Source organism: Chiloscyllium plagiosum, chromosome 50 (genome assembly GCF_004010195.1).
Source record: "Chiloscyllium plagiosum isolate BGI_BamShark_2017 chromosome 50, ASM401019v2, whole genome shotgun sequence".
Classification (NCBI taxonomy): Eukaryota; Metazoa; Chordata; class Chondrichthyes; order Orectolobiformes; family Hemiscylliidae; genus Chiloscyllium; species Chiloscyllium plagiosum.
In genome coordinates, this window is record NC_057759.1 from 4,587,930 (window position 1) to 4,595,734 (window position 7,805).

At 42.5% G+C, this 7,805-nt stretch overlaps 1 long non-coding RNA gene across 1 annotated transcript in view; it reads right to left on the bottom strand.

Moving 5' to 3' along the window:
• Positions 1–3,583: 3,583 nt before the first annotated feature.
• Positions 3,584–7,805, bottom strand: part of LOC122544671 — a 14,489-nt gene continuing 10,267 nt past the window's right edge. Inside the window, exon 3 of the long non-coding RNA XR_006310433.1 lies at positions 3,584–4,583. This is a non-coding gene — a long non-coding RNA (uncharacterized LOC122544671). The remainder of the gene's footprint in view (positions 4,584–7,805) is intronic.

The following is a 7,805-nucleotide window of genomic DNA, read 5'->3' on the forward strand; positions in this document are numbered from 1 at the left end:
CCATGTCAGGGTAACATGGTGGCACACTGGTGCAGGGACCCAGTTTCAATTCCAGCCTTGGCTCATTGTACAAATTGCACACAGACATGTTCCCCATGTCTGCATTGGTTTTGATACGACATGGGGTAAACCCCTTTGCTAATTTAAAACCAGCAACACTGAAAAGATTTATCTCATGCAGTAATCTGTGAAAATGTGACAGGCCTAGAACCAATTAAAATAAAGATTAACAGCTTTATTTATTAAAATATAACAGAGAGTGATTAACTAACAAGTATTTACAACTCCTTCCTCTAACCTATCTTCTATAATACTCGTCCGAGAGAAGTCCTGATAAAGATTTACAAAACAAAACAGTTTATCTCAAAACCAGGCAGCTTTTGGTACTTTTCTGTATTCGGGTTGTCTTTTGTTCTTCTTGAAGATTGTGCTTCACAGGTCACTGATCGATAAAGTACCTTTCAGAGAGCTAATTTTCAGGGAGTCTTTTTACATGCTTGGTGGCTTGGCAATTCGCCTCCTAACTGTTCAATTTTACCCAGTCTTATACCTCCAGAGCTTCACATGTATCATTGGCTTTTAAGATTGTTAATATACTCAATTCAGACTGGATTGGAATTTGATATTTTCGGGATTCAAACATTTGGTTGAATTCAAATATTTTTGTCTCCAGGCAAACAACTACTTGGGTTGTTTGACTAAATGTTACTTTGTCTTTTTTCGGAACACTTGGTGATGTCCAGTAGTTCTACTGGCTGATAACTTTCTTAAAGGTACAGTACACCCACATCTTCATAACAGTTCCCTCTTGGTGCTCTAGTTTCCTTTCACAGTCCAAACATGTGCAAGTTAGCTGGATTAGTCATTGTAAATTGCCCTGCAATATTCAGCAATGCTCAGACTAGGTGGGTTAACTATGGTAAAGATGTGGTTATGGGGGTAGGGTGGGGTCTATATCTGGGTGGGATGTGCTTTGGCGAGTTGTTGCAGGCCGATGGGCTGAATGACCTCTATCTATACTGGAGAAATTCTACGTACTGTAAATGAAAATGAGACTTTTTAGACTATTGTCAGTCTCTCACACTCTAAAGCAGTTTAGATAATTTCCACAACTTTTATTCGATGGTAAGTTCTGTGAGTGCAGAACTCATCTTGTTTCTTCCATTTACTTATACGGTTTGTGTATTTGTGAAGTATTCTCTACCTGTCAGTCTGTGCTATTCAATAGGCCTGTGAATACAGCTTATTGTCCTTCAAAACTCTGCTCAGATGTGACAGACTGTGAACAGATGAGAGCCATATTGACTAGTGAGGAACTTGGAAACTAACATTTAATTAGGAGAAAGTGAGGACTGCAGGTGCTGAAGACCAGAGTTGAAAAATGTGATGCTGGAAAAACACATCAGGCCAGGCAGCATCCGAGGAGAGTGTGGAAACAGACCCTTCAGCCCAACAGGTCCACACCGACCCTCTGAAGAGTAACGCACCCAAGCATCTTTTCCCTCTGAACTACGCACCTAATTGACAACTTAAGCATGGCCAATTCACCTGACCTGCACATCTTTGGACCGTGGGAGGACACCGGAGCACCCGGAGGAAACCCACGCAGACACAGGGAGAATGTGCAAACTCCACGCAAATAGTCACCCGAAGTTGCAATCGAACCCGGGACTCTGATGCTGTGAGGCAACAGTGCCAACTACTGAGCCACTGTGCCAAAAGATTTTTGAAAGAAACAGTTGTTATGATACAGGAAGGATGCCCACACTCGATTAATCCTGCTTCAATCTTCCTGCATGGTGTTACTGAGCAGTTTAAATGTTTGCTGTCAAGTGAACAGCCGGTTAGCAAAGGAGAGAGTTTTCAGTTCATGTTTCCTGAAGTGAATGGGAAAGATCTTATTTTCTTTGACTGTATCTGTAGGATTCACAGACAAGTGAAACCTGAACACAATGTGCTGGTTCTGTGCTGTTCTTCAGAGTCAAGGAGGTAAAAGCAATGGACTTTTGCAACTCCGATAGTGCGGAGTCTAACTGGGAATAATCAAGGTGTAGCCTTTAGAGAGTCACACAGATTTACAGCACAGAAACAGATCCTTTGGTGCAAGCTGTTATTGCTGACCAGAGATCCTGATCTGACCTAGTCCCATTTAAATTAAGATCTCACGACACCAGGTTATAGTACAACAGGTTTATGTGGGAGCACTAGCTTTCAGAGCGATGAAGGAGCAGTGCACTGAAAGCTAGTGCTTTCAAATAAACCTGTTGTCTGAGAAACTGGTGTTGTGTGATTTGTAACATTGTCCACCCCAGTGCAATGCTGGCACCTCAACATCATGACTAGTCCCATTTGCCAGCACTTGGTGCATATCCCTCGAAATTGTTCCTATTCTTGTACATATCCAGGTGCCTTTAAAAGGTTGGAATTGTACCTACCATCTCCACTTCCTCTGGTAGCTCATTCCATACAAGCAACACCCTCTATGTGATAAACTAACACCTTTTTAAATCCTTTCTCCTCAAATTAAACCTGTGCCCTCCATTTTTGCACGCACCCATACTCGGAAAAAGACCTTGGCTATCACCCTATCATGTCCCTCATGATTTTCACAACCTGTACAAAGGTCACACCTCATTCTCCGACAGTCCAGGGAACAAAGCAACAGCCTGTTCAGCCTTTCCTTATAACTCAAAACCCCCAGTCCTGGCAATGAAGCATCCTGATGAGAGGAGAGCAGTTGATGTGGTTTACATGCACTTCAGTCAGGCCTTTGTCGGAGCATAACCCCCAACCGGGGATGAAAGACTCAGCAGGCAGGCAGTATTCAGGCAAGTGGTAGGAGGTTCGTGCAGGCAGACGGCCTCCGAGAGGACAAAAGACTGTCCTCCGAGACTGGCCTCAGAACAGAGGTCTATGACACACTCTGATTTTACAATAAAAAGCAATATTTTTAATAAACTTTCTGATAACAATCACATACAACTTTATTACGATGTTCCTCTCTCTTACTTTGCATATCCTATTCAATGAGATACCTAATCAATGATGGGCATTTCTATGGACTGCCCCAGGATCCCCTGACCTCTCAGAGTTTAGCGGACATTGTAATCTCTTGGCTTTGTGATCTTTCTATGCATCCTATCATTCTTATTCCAAAGTTATGTGCGAAAAACCTTCAGGTTTCTCTCAGGCTAGCTTGTCTCTCAGGACAGTTTGAATGCTGTTATTCATTGTATTCCATTTTATCAAGTTCAATTGCTCCTCTGATATAATAGGGCAGTGGGGAATATATGAGGAAAAAACAAAGGACAGTTTGATTTGACTTACTTGCCATAGACTTGTAATTTTAATTTTTATTATAAAAAGTTAGTTACAAAGTGTGAAGTAATTTATTTGCCCCAACTGTTAGCACTTTGTGATTAATGGGCTGTGAGCAATCTATTGTGATCTGGGCATAAGAGAAGTCATTACCTAAAGTAACTAACCTTCACTTCCAGGTTTAAATGCTTCTTTTCCCCTTTCTGCTTTAGTATTATGCACCTAGTTTTCATGCTGGAAACTGCCGAGTTAATGCTACGTCTCTTTACGAGAACCTAATTCTTAATATTCCAACTTATTTCAAGAAACTACATACTTTAAGATACCTTTAGCTGTTTTGGGCATTAATGGGCTGTAACTAGCACCTGGTGTCTGTTCAGTAACTGGGACAATTACCCTTTCATTTAATGTGGCTGGAGTTACTCATTTACCGGACCTTCGGTCTGCTTGTCAGAACTGTTTCAAATTGGAACAGGCTGGGTCCTTGGAATGGCTTTATCAATGGTATCATTTTACCTTATTGTGTGAGTGCGCTGTAAAGCTTAGATTCTGCCTGCCATTCTGTTTCACAAACTGCTGTTTAATTCTACTTTACACTTACATACCAGTTTGTGTTAACAGACATGGGCTACTCTATCTGGCCTGGTACAGGCCACCCCGAAGCCTTTGACAAAGTCCCATATAAAAGACTGGTCCAAGATTGGCACTTGGAGTCTTAAGCAAACTGGATCTGAAATGAGCTTGCAGACAGGATGCAAACTATGATGGTGGAAGGTTGTGTTTGTGATTGGAAGCCTGTGACCAGTGGTGTATCACAGGGATCAGTGCTGGGACCCTTGCTGCTTGTTATGTAAATATTAACAATTGGATGTGAATGTATAATTAGTATGCCTGCAGATGACTTTTTCATGTGGAAGTATTAAATGTTTCAGTGCAGTCTTGGTGTACAAAGGGCCTGTTTTGTGCTGTATTGTTCTTTGCTCTATGACATGAAAGTTGGTGGTGTTGTTGACAGTGAGGGGGATGGTCTCAGGCTACAGTATGAGGACTTTGGGCACTGCAATGACAGATGGAATTTAATCCTGATAAATGTGAGGTAATGCATTTTGGGAGGTCTAATAAGGGAAAGAATTACACAATGAAGGATTGGTCCCGAGGTAATACTGAGGAACAAAGGTACCTTGGTGTACAAGTCTATAGATCACAGAAGTGGTCAGCACAGGCAGACAGGCTGCTGAAGGCAGCATACAGAATGCTTCCCGGAGCTGTCAAATATAAGAGCAAGGAAGTCTTATTCCACATTTATAAAACAGATCAAATACTGTGTGCAGTTCTGATTGCCACACAATTAGAAGGATGGGATCGACTGGAGAGGATGCAGTGGGTTGGAAAGTCTCTGTTAAAAGGGGAGACCGTATGAGCTGGGTTTGGTTTCCTTGGAGCAGAGGACATTGAGGGAGGATCTGACTGAGATATACTAAATTATGCAAAATGCAGACAGAGTAGATTGTGAGAATCTTTCTCCCGTTAGTAGATGTGCCGAAGACCAGAGGGTAAAAGTTGAAGTTGTGGGGAAAGCAGTTTAGAGGATATCTGAGAAAAATATTTTGACCTAGCTGGTGGGTAAAGTTTGTAATATGCTGCCTGAGAGTGTGATGGAATACTCTCACAGCATTTAAGCAGCATCAGGATATGACCTAATGAAACCAGGGCATAGTCAGCTCTTGGCCAAGTGCAGATAAATAGGATGAATGCAGTTTTTGGTGTTTGTTGGACATCATGGACATGGTAGGCTGAAGGGTCTGTTTCTATGCTGTATGACTCTATATCGCTATAACATCCTTGTAACTCTTTTCTGCAGCATCTAAAGTTTAACAACATCCTTCCTGGAGAAGGATGATGAGCGTTGTATGCAATCTCATAAGAATGGCATCACTTAATGTCCTGTACAGCCACCAGATGACATCCCAACTCCTACACGAAATGTTCCGACGAAGGAAGGAAAGCTTGCCAAACGCTTTCTTCACCGTCCTGTCTACCTGTGGCTCTACTTTCAAGAAGATCTCCCAGGTGCAATGGTTCAAGCTGCAACCCTCGGTCTCTTTGTTCAGCAACACTTGCCAAGGCCCCACCATTAAGTGTATAAGTCCTGCCCTGGTTTGTCTTAATCAAAATCTAACACCTCACATGTATCTAAATGTATCTGTATCTGTCACGTCTTGGCCCACTGACCTACATGATCAATTGGTGAGCTGAAAGAAGACAGAGGGTGGTAGCTGATGGGAAATGTTCATTCCTGGAGTTCAGTTACTGGTGGTGTACCGCAAGGATCTGTTTTGGGTGAGGGTGTAGAAAGATGGATTTGCAAATTTGTGGATGATACTAACGTCAGTGGAGTTGCGGACAATGCTGAAGGTTGTTGCAGGTTACACAGGTACATAGATAAGCTGCAGAGTTGGGCTGCGAGGTGGCAAATGGAGTTTAATGTGGAAAAGTGTGAGATGATTCACTTTGGAAGGAGTACTGGTCTAATGGTAATGTTCTTGGTAGTGTAGATGAGCAGAGAGATCTCTGTGTACATGTACATAGATCCTTGAAAGCTGCCACCCAAGTTGATAGGGTTGTTGAGACGGCATACGGTGGTTAGCTTTTATTGGGAGAGGGATTGAGTTTTGAAACCATGAGGTCATGCTGCAGCTCTACAAAACTCTGGTGTGGCCGCACTTGGAAAGTTGCATCCAGTTCTTGTCCCCACATTACAGTAAGGATGTGGAAGCTTTGGAAAGGGCTCATAGGTGATTTACTGGGCCGTTGCCTGGTCTGGATGGAATGTCTTATGAAGAAAGGCTGAGGGACATGAGGCTTCATTAGAGAGAAGAAGGTTGAGAAGTGACTTCATAGAGACACACAAAATAATCAGAGGGTTAGATAGTGTGGGCAGTGAGAGCCTTACTCCTCCGATGGTGATGGCTAGCACCAGTGGACATCACTTTAAATTGAGGGACGATAAATATAAGACAGATGTCAGAGGTAGTTTCTTTACTCAGAGTAGTAGAGGCATGGAACGTTCTGCCTGGAACTGTAGTAGACTCACCAATTGTATGGACATTTAAATGCAATAGTATACTGCACTGTCATGTTCTATGTTCTATTATCTCACTAAAGTGGAGCTTATTCAAGGAACAGCTACTGCGTGTCCTTGATTAGTATGTACCTGTCAGGCAGGGAGGAAGTGGATGAGTGAGGGAGCCGTGGTTTACTAAGGAAGTTGATCTCTTGTCAGGAGGAAGAAAGCTTATGTTACGATGAGATGTGAAGGCACAGTTAGGGCGCTCAGAGTTACAAGCTAGCCAGGAATGACCTAAAGAGAGAACTAAAAGGAGCCAGGAGGGGACAAGAGAAGTCTTTGGCAGACAGGATCAAAGAAAATCCTAAAGCTTTCTATAGCTATATCAGGAACAAAAGAATGACTAGAATTAGATTCGGGTCAATCATGGACAGGAGTGGGAAGTTGTGCATGGAGTCCTAGGAGATAGGAGAAGTGCAAAATGAATACTTTTTAAAATCGGTATTCACACTGGAAAAAGACAATGTTGTCGACGAGAATACTGAGTTACAGGCTACTAGACTAGATGGGAGATAAGTTCACAAGGAGGACATTTAGCAATTCTGGAAAGTGTGTAAATAGATAACCCCCTGGGCCAGATGGGATTTATTCTAGGATTCTCTGGGAAGCCAGGGAGTAGATTGCAGAGCCTTGGGCTTTGATCTTTATGTCGTCATTGTCTACAGGAATAGTGCCAGAAGACCGGAAGATAGCAAATGTTGTCCGTTTGTTCAAGAAGGGGAATAGAGTCCACCCTGGTAATTACAGATCAGTGAGCCTTTCTTCGGTTGTGGATAAAATGTTGGAAAAGGCTAGAATAGACAGGATTTATAATCATCTCAATAGGAATAAGTTGATTAGAAATAGCCAATATGGTTTGTGAAGGGTAGGTCATGCCTCACAAATCTTATTGAGTTCTTTGAGAAGGTGACCAAACAGATGGAAGAGGGTAAAGCAGTTGATGCAGTGTATATGGATTTCAGTAAAGTGTTTGATTAGATGTTTTCAGTAAGGTTCCCAACTGTAGGCTATTGCACAAAATATGGAGGCATGGGATTGAGGGTGATTTAGCGGTTTGGTTCAGAAATTGGTGAGCTGAAAGAAGACAGAGGTTGGTAGCTGATGGGAAATGTTCATTCCTGGAGTTCAGTTACTAGTGGTGTACCGCAAGGATCTGTTTTGGGTGAGGGTGTAGAAAGATGGATTTGCAAATTTGTGGATGATACTAACGTCAGTGGAGTTGCGGACAATGCTGAAGGATGTTGCAGGTTACACAAGTACATAGATAAGCTGCAGAGTTGGGCTGAGAGGTGGCAAATGGAGTTTAATGTGGAAAAGTGTGAGATGATTCACTTTGGAAGGAGTACTGGTCTAATGGTAA